Raw genomic sequence first — 13,763 nt, forward strand, 5'->3', positions numbered from 1 at the left:
TGAAACCTTCAACTTTCATGACTACAGCAGTGTATGGACAGTTTGTAGAGGAGACATTAAGGGTAATCTTGTTGGCACAAGCTAGATGCAAAAGTTTCTGAGCTTAAAGAGAGGAATTTGAAGCATATTAAAGGAAAACTGACGATTTGAAAGTCTTTTGAAAAAAGTTTTAGAAATACTTCAGATGCCTGGTGGATGATGTTTTCACCATCTCCTTTGCAGTTCTCATTTTTTTCAGTAACACTTCATGCCTAGCTAGCTTCACTGATTGAGTTTGTAATTTGTGTCCTGTTTTAGTAGGAAAACAATCCTTTTGAAGTAATTTGACATTGTTAGAGTATGCCTTTTCTTTGAGTCTTGAAATTGATGTTATCATCGACACAGTTATCACCATATCATAGAGATAACAGCTAAAGAGTGAAAAGGAAAGAAGTTTTTAAATTATACTAATAGTGCAGCATTGTTTGACTTCTAATTGAAGGAGGTATTTAAAGTTCTTACGTTGTTCTTTTATTTGTCAGATTTATTTCTGGCTTGTATTATGTGTTGAAGGCAGTTAGAACTGGAGAGGCAGTATGGTGTGGTAAGAAAGGGAGAGGTTGGAGAAAAACAGAAGCTCTATATCTAGTCGTTCCTAGAAGAGTTATTTGATCCCTTCTGCTTATATAGTTTTAGGTGAAAGGCTAGTAAGTTTCCCTTGTCATGTGATGCTTGGTGGATATCATAAAATTGTAGAATCACTAAGGTTGGAAAAGACCTGTAAGATTATCTAGTCCAGCTGTCCACCCATCATGAGTATTGCTCTCCAAATTGTGTCCCTTAGTACCACATCTACATGTCTTGAACACCTCCAAGTTCTTTGCCTGGTGACACCTCCCTGGCCAGCCTTTTCCAGTGCCTGACCATTCTCTTCTGAGAAGAATTTTTTCTAACATCTATCTTGAACCTCCCTTAGTGCACTTTGAGGCCATTCTCTCCCACCCTATCACTAGTTACCTGGGAAGAGAGGGCAACCCTCACCTTGCTACAACCTACTTTCAGGTGGTTGTAGAGTGTGATAAGGTCTCCCCTGGGTCTCCTCCAGACTATGCAATCCCAGCTCCCTCAGCTGCTCCACATAAGACTTGTGCTTCAGACTTCTCACCAGCTTCATGCCCTTCTCTGGGCACGCTACAGGACCTCAATGTCTCTATTGGCCTAAAACTTAACACAGTACAGTGTGACCTCACCAGAGCTGAGTCTGTGGGGACAATTGCCTCGCTTGTCCTTCTGGCTACATGATTTCTAATACATCATTACATACAGACAGGATGCCATTGGGTTTCTTGACCACCTGGGCACACTGTTGACTCATATTCAGCCAAGCGTTGATAAACATCCCCATATCCTTTTCCTCTGCACTGCTTTCCAGCCACTCTGTCCTAAGCATGTAGTGCTGGCACAAGGTTGTTGTGACCAAAGTGCAGGACCCAGCACTTGGTCTCGTTTGCCCAGAGAGGCTGTGGATGCCCTGTCTTTGGAGTGTTCAAGGCCAGGTTGGATGGGACCCTAGGCAACCTGATCTAGTACTTGATCTGGCAGTTGGCAGCCCTGCCTGCGGCAGGGGGTTGGAACCTGATGATCCTTGAGGTCCCTTCTAATCCAAGCTATTCTACGATTCTGTGGACTTCATCCCATTGGCCTCAACCCATCGATGCAGTCTGTCCCGATCCCTTTGTAGGACCTTCCTTTTTTGAGGCAGACAAACACCTCTCCCCAACTTGCTGTCATCTGCAAACTTACTGGGCGTTCACTCAGTTTCCTCATCCACATCATCAATAAAGATGTTAAGGACTGACTCTGTTATTGACCTCTGCAGAACACCACTCGTGACCGGTTTCCAGCAGGATTTAACTTCATTTGCTGCTGTATCAGCTCGTGCTTTGGACCAAATGTATTGCTTTTTCGAATCCCATGACTTTGAGATGATGTTGTCAAAATGACAGTTTGCCCGAGTGTTTTAGTTTTTGTCCATCAGATACTGATAGTTTTGTGAGTTCTTGTTTGTTTGTTTGTTTAAATAATTCTGTATTGGGTATCTAATTAAAATGAATGCCTTCGATTATTTTTCTTCAAGTATTTGATCAGTGGCATCTTGTTATTTGACTGTACATCTTTCTTGGTGTGCTTCTTTAAGCCATTAAGAAAAAAGAAGGCTTGTTTTCAGTATTATTCCTCTTTTTATTTAAGGGAGAAAAAAAGCTAAAAATCTCATTGTGGTTTTTGCACCTTGAACTCTGAACTAATTGCCCCTCTGTAAGAGACCTGAGCAGAGAATGTCCAGTGCCTCTCAACCAGGTGGAATTAATATTAGGTATACGAGTAGATTCACAGGTTTATAGTATTAATTAAAAAAAAAAAAATAAACAACAAAAAAGGTGTTCTTATTAATCTGCATAAGTCACATCTCCAATAATACCTGTTAAACAGTGTATGTTCTTATTCCCCAAACTTGTAAGCGAGCCACAGATCACCTGTCTTTGTCTTCAGCTCATTGTTTTATCCTGTAATTCATAATAGTAGCCCTCCCCTTCTTTTTACATTTTGATCTGGAGGTGTATGTTCTGAAGTCTGAAGGTATACATTCCTGAGGCTGGGAGAAAACTTCTGCTTGGACAGATTTGGAAGGTGGAAATAAGCTATCTTATATCAAGAATAGTTTACAATTACTTCAGAGTGTGGTATTCCTCGGGAACATCTGATCTAGGTTGTAAATGCTGGACTGAGTATTTTATTCGGGGACTTGGAGTGCCTGTTGCCTGTACAGTTTGGTTGCAGTTCAGAAGCAAACCTGCTCTTCTGTTCAGATAGCTTGCTTGTGAAGTGCACAGCAGCGGGGCTCTTGCTGCCCTAGCATGTCTACTGGATGGCAATCTCAGCTGTGGTGACTGGAATTCCCACTTCTCTATCATGAACACACACTCTTGCTTTTATACTAGTGAGGGGAAACCCCACCATCGATAGCAAAGCATGGTGGAAGTGCTTGCCTGTTTTAAATGAGCTTTCTCACCTTTTCGGGGAAGAGAGGAGTGCTTCAGCTTATGTGATGGTATGGATAGTTTGCAATGCTGCTACCTCTTTCTACTCCTTGTTGCAGTTCAGTTGGTACTTCAGCTGTGGCACTGCAGTTCTAGCTTGGCTGTGTTTTAAACGGGATCTCTGAAGTGCTCTGAGTTCTAAAATGGTGTGTGCTGGAATTCATTGTAACATAGAGCAAAACAGTAGATACAAAGAACAGACTGAAAGGAACAGCTTGAATAAATATTTATTTTTAATTTTAGTGTGCAGTTCACATGCCTTCATTAAGCTAGATTTCCATGTTAGGCATGGGAACTTAAGTAATGTCATTTTGCACAATAATATGATACTTAGGTGAGTGGTACACAAATGATATGCTGTTTGTCACTTACGTACAAGACCACTGAGGTCATCTGTAGTCAATGTGGAGAATCAGAACTTCTAAGTAATAGATATTTCTGTTTGAAGAATGGCATGAGACAGCTTTAACAAGGTTTTGGAGCTAAAACCTATTGGAATTAGCTAAATTTCCTGAGGGCTATGTTCTACCCTTCCTAGATCAATACTGTGCTTCTGCTTCTATTCTGCAGATGTGTAAGAAGAGGTACTCAAACACAACATTGGTAAAGATAGATGCAGTAAAATTATTTATAATCTCTTCAAGTATTTCAATCCATATTTCAGTGCAGGCCCTTAACTGCCAATACTCTCATTGTGATGCTTGGGAAAAAATTCTGGTAGCATAGATCTTCTTGCCCTGTTTTTGTTGATATGCTCTTCGGAATATTGTTCAGATTGGAGAGCAACATGGCTGACTCTTAATTCTGCAAAAAGCAGTAGTAAGGCGGCAGGTCTTAGCACACATAGCAAGTTCTTAGTCTGATTGTTTCTGTGACTCGTTTAAAAAATCCTGTTGGAATGGACGCATGAATTGCTGAAAATATCTCTTGACTGACTGAGAATAAATACCTGAACTCTGCATATCTAGTACTTAATGCTTTTGCTTCAATCTACTGGGCTGTTGCCATCAAAATGGTTAAGCTCTTAATCGTGCACCTTCTCAGTTGATCTAGAATTGGGCATCACATTTTCTGGACATTGGTCCAAAGTCTGCAGTAAGAGAGAAGCAGATTCTATGTGGGAATCACTTGTGCAGTGCAGCCCTTCAAGTTATTCAAGGACTGCTTTGGTTTAGCTCTCAAACTGCGTATGCCGTGGTTCAGTTGCCTGAAGTTCTCAAGTAGACACGCAGATCTTCCAGAGCTTGAGAAATTGTCAAAGTAGGTCCCTGATAGTCCATTAACATGAAATCAGTGTGGGTAAAGCTGAGGCCACTGGACAGAGCAAGCAGAGAACTTTCTTCCGTTTAGACATACACATTGTGACCATTTGTGGGATTATTATTATGTCTTAATGTATAAAAAATTCAGCGTTAACCTGTGCTTTAGAACCTTACAAAGCAGCAGGATGGAAAATAAGTATATGTTGAGATTCTGCTTTCTCTCCTGGATGTGTGTACTTTGGGAAGCTGTTTCGGGTGCTTCTGAAAGAAAGCCATTTTTATTTCTGTTCTGGCTTCAGATATATCAAGCTTCCATGTACAAGAGCCTTTTTCAAATTAGTTCACATCCACTGTTTGTGTTAGCTTAATTACAGTAACTTTGAGTATAGCATCTCACGTGAAAAACATAAAACTACAAGGAAGAGTTCCCACTTAAAAATGATGATGTGTTCAAGTTCTTAAGTTATGTTAACTTTTGAAGAGACCATTCTGTTCAAAATATTGAAAAATCTAAAGCTGACTGAGTTATTTAGTAGATTTTGTGTGTTTGCTTGTGGTCAAACATGTCATTCTCTAGATGTGCACATACGGAAAATGTGAACCTGTTGACTAATGAGATTTGTATTTTTGGCTCTGAAAATCTCAGTGGTTAACAGATCACTCAAATTCACATCAGGCTTACTTGGTTCCACTCCTGGCTGCTCGTGGCCCATTTCTTGGCTCCTTGTTATCCTTGGCTACTTACAACAGAAGAAATAGCAGATACATATAGGAAAATATGCTGTGTTTTCTGAGGGCTTCACTCTACCGAGGTGGCTGTTAGCATAGTTGATTTTGCTTGATGGGTACACAGTACTCTGAGTTAAAGCAAGCATTTTCTGTGGTCTGTAAGCTTAGGCTGCAGATAGTCCTGCCTACAGACTGACAAACAAGGGTTTGACAGACAGCCCCTTGATACTTGTTGGGAAGGAAACCCAGCAGAAAAGCTTTTGAGGAAGAGTTATCATGGTCTCTTCAATGCTGGCTTAGTTTTCCTTTGTCAGGTTCAGTGAGGATGTATGAAGTATCTTCATTTTTTACTATTTTAGCATCTTGCTAAAATCCATCTTGCAGACTCATATTCCTGTGCGTTACAGCCTTGCCATGAGAACATTCATTGTACAGATGAAGGGAAGCCATCCTCCCTGTTGCAAAGTTGAGGTGCCTACCACATGGAACTCTGTCTCACTGTATATGCCTGTATGTATCTGCATATGCCTGAGCTGCCAGTCTTTCAGGCACTTGATGTCGAGGAAGGACATTATGGCCTTTTACAGAAGGAATCGGGAGATAATCACACAGGTTTAGAATAAACACTGTCTTTGTCTTCAGGCAGTGCTTTGGGTCTGAAATTAAGAGTAAAATACAATGTAGAGGTTAGACCTGCTCTGTTGTATTGATGATTCTCTTTCTTCGTGGCCTTGTGTCATATGCCTAGGTGTCCGCAAACTACAGAACTTCTTATTGTTAATTTAATGTGTATATGAGCTAGTCTAGCTCTCTCATATCACTTTCTGAAGACTGATGAACATTCAAATAATAAACTGGAGGCCTTCTCTCAAAATAATGTTTTCTTAATTTGTTCTGTCTCATTTCCAAGGACTTCCCAGTTCGAACTGGAAGCATCCGTGGGATGAAAAGTCACAAAGGATAGATGTGATGATGAGAGATAATAACGTTTAAACACCTCTCTTCTGAGTCTTTGAGGACTTTCACATCTTGGCTACTTTGAAGATCTGAGGGCTAATGAATCACTGTTCATAAGACTATTACAGAGGTGGCACTTTTAGAAGGATGCCTTAATTTTATTGTTAAATAACTAGAAGGAGCACCTTGAACAACAGTTCTCTCTTTTGACTACTTCAATGTGATGCATTATGTTTGTAATGCAAGGGGAGAAGAAAGCTGCTAATATTTTCCTGTGAAAATAGTCAATAGACTATTAGTATTAATAACTTCTGTAAAACAAGCAGAAGGAAGATAATTCAGCTTGACTGGAAGCCTTTTCAAAACTATCCCTTCCTATTTCTATGTGAAGAGTTGCAGTGCTCTTTAAAACTAGGGCCATCAGATACGATTTGCAGTATCAGAGGCACTTGGGTGCGTGCACATTCAGGATTTTTTTCCATGTTCTGATGAGCTCAAGGGCTGTGTTCTGTTTGAGAGGCTTTCTTCAAATCTGTACTTTAATTGTTATATGGAGGCCAAAATTGTAGCTGTGATCTAGCTTAGTTTAGCCTGATTAGCAGAGATGTCTACCAAGATGATAGCATTTCTTACAGCACTATTTGATCTGTCTCTTGGAAGCTGGCTTATCTGAGCCAATTCTGTCATTTGGCTGTTACTGTGGTTGCATTGCTTTCTTGTTTTCAGTGCACTGAAAAGTCTGGATAGCTATCTAAATTCTCACTCCAAACCTTGTATTTGATACAGTTTTCTAATTTGCACAAGAACTGAGTCTGTGTACCCTTGATTTGGCAGGTTTTGAAGCATGCAAGTGTACTGCTCATTGTGCCAATCCCTGGGCATACTCCTGAGCCCTGAGAGGGCTAAGAAATGTCTTCTTCAGTCGATCCTATTTTGTCTGTGTTGGCTTTGTAGTTATGTTAGAACTGTTTCTACAGGTATTTTTTCATCTTCTAGATGAATTGGGTGCATAGTGGTTGTCAAGGCAAAATAAATCACTTTGGCACGTAGAGACAAATCGGTGTTCTATTATAGGCCCTGATTTCACTTTTCTTCCTTAGCTGTGTGGTAGGACTGAAACTATTGGTTTGAGGATGCACACCTGTCCTTTGTGTATCCACTGACTCAAAAAAGGAACCTTTAGAGGTATTGGCTTTTGGTTGTATTGTTTTTTTTTTTGTATAGTCTTTTGCCTCAGCAGTCCAAATGGTTTATGTAGCTGCTGTGGTAGTGATTACCGTTTGCTTTTTTTTTGTTGTCTCACATCTACCAAAGGAGGAAAGTCTGTAAGTCTGTTGTTGATGAGAAATGTATATTCAATGAAATATGTGTCTGTTCTGTAAAACAAATACGTATCCCATGAAATGATATATATTCTTTGAAGTGTATATATATAATATACACATACACATATGTGTATTTAAAATTCATATGTGCACACACATATATATTCATCCCAAATTAAGCTGAAGACTGCTTTGAGACAGGTTAAAAAAAAAACACAAAAACTAAAGTGGTTGCAATGCTATTCTTAAATCATGAGACCGAGAGTGGAGATTAAAGTTTAGAAGAATTCCACACACATTAAGGTATGGAAATGTGTACTTTCAGGAACAGAAATAGCTGTAACTCTGCCACATACTGACAGCATACTGTAGCTATTTGACTGCAGTTTAAGGTGCCTCAAAATGCCTGATGCTGCTCACATTAAATTTCAGTTTGCAAGACACTTTCCTTTGTCCTTTCCAGCTATGCAGTTGAAGAGCCTGAGAAGGAATGATATTGAAAAAACAAAGCTCTGCATGTAGTAGGGATAAGCTGTTCTTCATTCCTACTTGTAAATCCTGCAGGTGTTTTTTCTGGGTCACACCTGGGAGGGGGCCTTGCACATAGCACATGCTCCTAGGTCCATGTAGCCACAGTGAAAGGTGACTTGAAAACTTCCTAGGTTTTAGTGCTGGGCTGATGTTCAAAAGCAGTTGTAAAATATGCACGTCCTCTGTATTTTTATGGAAAAGGTCTGTGATAGCCTTCAGAACTACTGTCGTGAATGCCTTCTGGGGCTCAGCAATTTGGTGATTCATTGCTGCTTAAGGTCATATATAAATTCTAAGCTAATTTTTTTTCCATCTTGTAGTTCTGGTTAAGACAACGAGGCAGAGAGCAGGCTCGCCTAATGCTCTTGAGAGCTGGCTAGCACTGCTGTTGTACTGAGCTCAGGTATTGAAGTGGATATGGGGTGGAAATGGCATCCTGCTGGGAACCTTCTACACCTGTCTCCCAGTTGAGAAGAAAAGCATTTTGCAGTATATAAATAGAGGATTAGCTGATCTTTGTAGAGATCAAAATGGTGCTTTAGAGACAGCTTAGAAGTTTGGTGCTTGCAGTTACTTCAAGGCTTTTTGCTGTACCATTGTGTGTTCTGTGTTAGAAGTGCACAGCATGAGGTTGCCTGCCCACAGCAAACTTAGCTGAAGCACTTTTATATTTAGCAGCATTATGTACCTGTGGCTCTCACTTGCTGACTTTCTCTCTTATTTGATTAAATTGTGTTTGATGCCGCATGCCTTTCTTAAGGTGTGATTGAAGTACGCTGTCAAATGATTTGTCTTCATTTTTTGCCATTTTTAACTGAAAAATATTTGGCTGATATCTTAGGCTACAAGAAATGTGTGTCCCTTTTGAATCCAGTACTTGCTACTCATTCAGGTATTCTACTGTGATAACTGTACACTTTGGGGGATCCAAAAGTGGTAGCTAATGAAGCGTAAGGGACAGGAAGGGTGGGACAGACCCACCTGCTACTCAGTAGAGGTTTCCCAGAGCAAGGCCAGGAGAGGGATCTGCTCAAGGATGGTGCTTGCAGACCTGAGCTGTGCCCTCCAGTGCTGTCTGCTAGCTCAGCCTACTCAGCTTCATTTAAAACCTTGCAAATAAGCTGGCTTTATCCCTGACTCCCTCCTTGAAGAGGAGTACCTCAAGTTCAGCAAGCATAATGAGGAAGGCTGCAGGAAATGTGGAAATCAGAACAATTTTTGATTTGCTGCATTGTTTTCTTGAGTAGATCTGACACTTTCAAACCAACTGGTGTGCTCCCAGGAAGCTTTCAGAGCTTGAGGAGTTGTGTAGCTGGTGATTCCCTTGCTACAGAAGGCAATATGCAGTGCCTGCTTCTGCTCTGAAAAGTAGTACAGAGATGTGAGAAAATAATGAAAGCAAGCTATTTTTTGTTAAGCCTCTGTAGCGCAGAGAAAAGGGCCTTTGGTCTCTGTAGGGCATATTCTGGAATTAGCAGCGGTGCTGGTTTTTCCTGTGGTTTGGATGCTTCCTGTTCCTAGGTTCCTGAACTGACGATGAGATGCAAGTGCCAGAATTGTTTCTGGACTGCACCATACAAGGAATCACTTTTCTGTTATTTCATGTTGCACTTAAAAAAAAAAAAATAAAATAAAAAAAAAAAAATTGAGAAAACTGTTTGGTTTTGTGTCCTTCTGAGTTCATTCCCTTGTGTTTTTATTTTAATTTGCACTACGCAGTGAAGTTTGGCAAGACTAGATTTGAGGATGAGAGAAACAGTGAGGTTTTGCTGGGTGGACTTAACTTCTATATGATCTTCTGCAGGAAGTTAAACTGAATCTGAATTTTATTTGAGTGACTTCATGAGAGTTGTATCATGTAATAATGCCTGAAAAAAGAAATATTACGGAAAGATGATGAGACATGTACTCCACTAAGGAAAATATTGTTTGCGGTGCTTGATGTCCTGGCTTTATATTGATATTTGTTTCAAGGTGTAAAGAATGATTTCAATACAGATCTTATTGTGAACTTGTACTATTTTTTGGGCAGGAGCAGGGAAGGCGCCCACTCAAAATCTTGTCTGCTTCTGTAGAGTGAGATGTGACAAACTCTTAACAAAAGAAATGCAGTCTCCTTTCTTTAGGGTGGGTTTTTGCTTCAGTGGTGCCTGGAAGAGTGAACTGGGATGAGTAATCAAGGCTCCTATACGTCATGATGCAAATACCTAGACTGTGTACATCCGTGTAGCGTAGTTCTAAAATTTGAAGCCCAACCTAATTGTTACCCACCCAACAAAGGTGTTCATTCGACCTCTTGGTTTGTGATGTCCCTTTGAAAGTCCCCAGCCATAGTGATTAGAGTGCCTAGTACTAAACTAAGGAGTCAAAATACTAAGAGTCAGCCTGAGTCATTGAAGCATAACAATGCATATGTAAAAGAACAGCTGGATCTAATTTTGTTTTTTTTTTTTAAATTCAAGGGGCATTCTGATGTCAAAGAGCTAGATTGTATTTCCCTTCTTTTTTTCCCCTTCAGTTTTGCCAAGTGAGGATGAAGATGGATCTTAAAAAGACATCAAGTCAAATATTCTGTTTCTGTGCTATTCATTTGAAGATGTCTGCAGATCTGTTGATCAGACTGAGTTTGCAGGCCCTTGTGCGTTCATCTAAGTTTAATGGCACCAGAAAAATGACTCATAAAGGTTGTAGCAAGTTTTTTGGACTCGAGAACAGGCATCTCATTTATACCGAATGACTGTAACAGTGCAAGAATGCTGACTGGTTGTAAATTAAATCATTTGTTGCAGGCTATTTAGTCTCTGGAAGGGGACAGTACAGCTTAGCTGCTTCTCTGGGGGTTTTGGCAGGGCAGGCGGGCTTCCTGAGTTCCAATCTGCACTGTTCATGGGGAATTTTTTTCTTCTTCCAAACTTGCCTGAACCTGATAAGGCATCTTCATGGGGAAGTTTGGTTTTCCTGGTGAGTTACAGAGGAAGTTTTAAAAAGGTGCGTTTCCAACTTCCATTAGTGTGTTAGTATCAAGTGTGGAAGTTGGCACTTTCAAGTTTACTGCTTCAAAACCCAGTGCATGGGCTAGGAAGTGTTAGGAAAGTTCAGTTCAGTGTGGTACGTGGATGTGCCTTTGTTTGCTTCTTGACCTTGAGCAACTGTGTGAGCGCATTTGAGACCAAGCCTGACGGTGAGCCATGGGATGTAGGGCAGGGAGCACAAATTTCTGAAGAATTCCTAAGGACAAATTCTTAGTTTTTTTTTCTTTGTGTTGCTTTGCTGGGCGTCCTTACAGTAAGCAATTCTGAGTTATCAAATTAAAGATTGGAAGATCTGGTCATTTTTATTTGAGGGAGTGAGATTAGACTGCATGTCTGTGAGACCTGAGGCTTCCTTGCTTATGCTAGGGTTATTAATACAACCCACGTGTCATTTAGGTACCTGCGAAAAGCAACAGCATGAGAGCATATGAAATAAAAATGCTCTTTCCCCGGTGTGCTAGAAACCACTGCAGATGATTGAAGTTTGCATTTGAAGAGTCAGAGCAAATAATCGTGGACTTGATACAGTGCCTGCTTTTTCTTTTTTTCCAAAAAAGTCAACACAAGTTAGGAAAGGACAGAAAGGGATGTGGTTTGCAAATAACAGCTGATTTCCTGATAGGCAATGATTCTGCATCTGTAGCTGTGCATAACGGGCATAAAGGTTATCTACGACTTTTTGGTAAGGCTAACAGGTCACATAGGACAAGGAAGGAGTATGAAACGTAGAAGAACTGGGGCAAACTGGGTATTGCCTGGTGTGTTGGAGGCACAGCAGAGTCACTGTAGTCGTTGAGCAATTTGTGGCGGCACGAAGGCCGTCATTTAACAGGAACGATAAACAGCGCGAGGCCTCCTGGTTTGGACTCTTCTGATGAGTAGCTCTGCAAAGAGTCCGCCTTACTAGTGGGAACATCCTGTACTTAGTGCAAATGCATGGCACTCTATGCAGGTAGCAGTAGGAAGTCCCTTCCTGGTGAAGCACTGAGCTGTGGCATCCTGTTCTACTGGCTTTCCTGCATGGGTAATAAGGCTGTAGGTGAGCTCTTGAGTTGCTTGCAAAGGTTATTAAATTCAGGTGAGACTTCTGAATTCAGCTGTCCACCCAAAGTCTTGCAATCTTAACTTACCTTTAAAGTTTATTTGAATTAAATTGTCCTGAATGTCAGTATAACTGCAAGTGTGGTGGCTGTGTCTTAATCTGTCCTTCTGTGCTGTAAACACTAGAATGCATTGGTAGCAGCACAGTCTTGCCTGCACAGGCAAACAGTGTTGTGTCTGAAGCATGAGGTAACTTTGATATTTTGTGCTAATGTCATTTTGAATGTGGAAGAGTTTCAAGATCCTTCTTTACATGAAGCTTGATTCCCCCCCAGAAATGAGGAAAGTGATGTTCAGTGTGCAGGGAAGGGGTGAGGAAGTGAATGGGGAGCAATCCTGCTGAAACACGAGACACCTATTTGTATTTCTTTGCATCTTTAGTGAATGAATGTGTTAGCACTTAAAGCTAACATAAGCAGGGGCTATCCTCAGAACTTTATTTGTAAAGGCAAATTTGCAAATGTTGTTCCTGTGGCTGTTGATCTGGGTTATTAAAGAAATTGAGCTGGTGGCATTTGATCTTTGGTCTCTTCACTTCAGATAACCAGAGACTCTTATACAGAGTGCTCATTCTTGAGTCTTGAGCAACTGCAGCTCCTGTGACGTAAGGAATTGTAAAGTACAAGATACCTTCAGTTTATTAAAACTGATTTAAATTATTACTTGCTAGGCAAACTTATTACTTACTACATTTTGTATCATGCTTCTCCAGTTCTAACATACAACTTACAAGCAGTCCAGGAAATAGAATAAAGCAAAATCTGAGGGGGATTTTGGAACAAGTTTTGTTTACATTAGCTTGTAGTAATTTTTGGGGGGTCAGTTCTATAATTTTTCAAAACTTTCAGAGTTGCATTTTAAAACATTCCAGAAGAATACACAAAACGTTATGGAGTAAGTTTTAATATCTCTTGCTCATAAAACTGTCAGTAGAAAGCATTTAGTGCAGAAACGGGCAGTAGAGCTCATGTGACAACTTGTTTAAGCTTTCTTCTTGCACAGTGGAAGCAATTTGGGAAAAATTCCAGCTTCTCAGTAACAGCACAGAACTCATCTGGACTCACGGTAGATTTTCCTTTCTGCACAGCCACCCTGCTTGATTATTTCTGGTTATGGGATAAAGTTGTAGTATTTCTGAGCCTGGAATTCTGAGGAGGAGGGACATAATGCGAGAGGTGGGCTCACGCAAGACCCATTGCTTTGCCTATGTAAGTAATTTCAAGCTGCTTTGAATACAGCTGGTTTTCAGAAAAATGGTGAAACTCTTGTGCATCCTTTCTGCTCTGTGCTATGTAGGAAACTTGGACAGTGTTTTCTGTATCCAGTAAAGGCTTGCCATAGACAAATAACTTGGGTGAGGTGCTGATGCAGGTTTAATTCAGTGCCTCTGTTGTGATTTTTCAGAGAATTGTTGATCAGTGACTATACCCTAGTTCTGAGGGGTGCCACAGAACAAGGTAGATCTTAATTTCTAGTCCAGTAAAGGATGTTAACATTTGATAAAGTTGAGAGGTAGTAATTGTTTTCTTCAAAGGGTCATAAACTGAATTTTGCTGTTACTAATATACATGTTAATGCTCATGTACTGTTTCCCAGAAACAAGATGGTGGGTAGAGATGGAGATTGCTCCTTTAGTTTCTTTCCTGCACTGATGCTGAAGGTTAACATGCCAAGCCTAGAGTTAAAGTCTATATGAATAAAGCTTTAGCATAGAGGCACATTACTGTTTTTGAATCTGAATGTTGCTAT

At 40.4% G+C, this 13,763-nt stretch overlaps 1 protein-coding gene across 2 annotated transcripts in view; it reads left to right on the top strand.

The window, feature by feature from the left end:
• Positions 1 to 13,763, top strand: part of GSK3B (glycogen synthase kinase 3 beta) — a 142,220-nt gene that overhangs the window by 54,167 nt on the left and 74,290 nt on the right. The window lies entirely within an intron of this gene.

This window comes from Lagopus muta, chromosome 1 (genome assembly GCF_023343835.1).
Source record: "Lagopus muta isolate bLagMut1 chromosome 1, bLagMut1 primary, whole genome shotgun sequence".
Classification (NCBI taxonomy): domain Eukaryota; kingdom Metazoa; phylum Chordata; class Aves; order Galliformes; family Phasianidae; genus Lagopus; species Lagopus muta.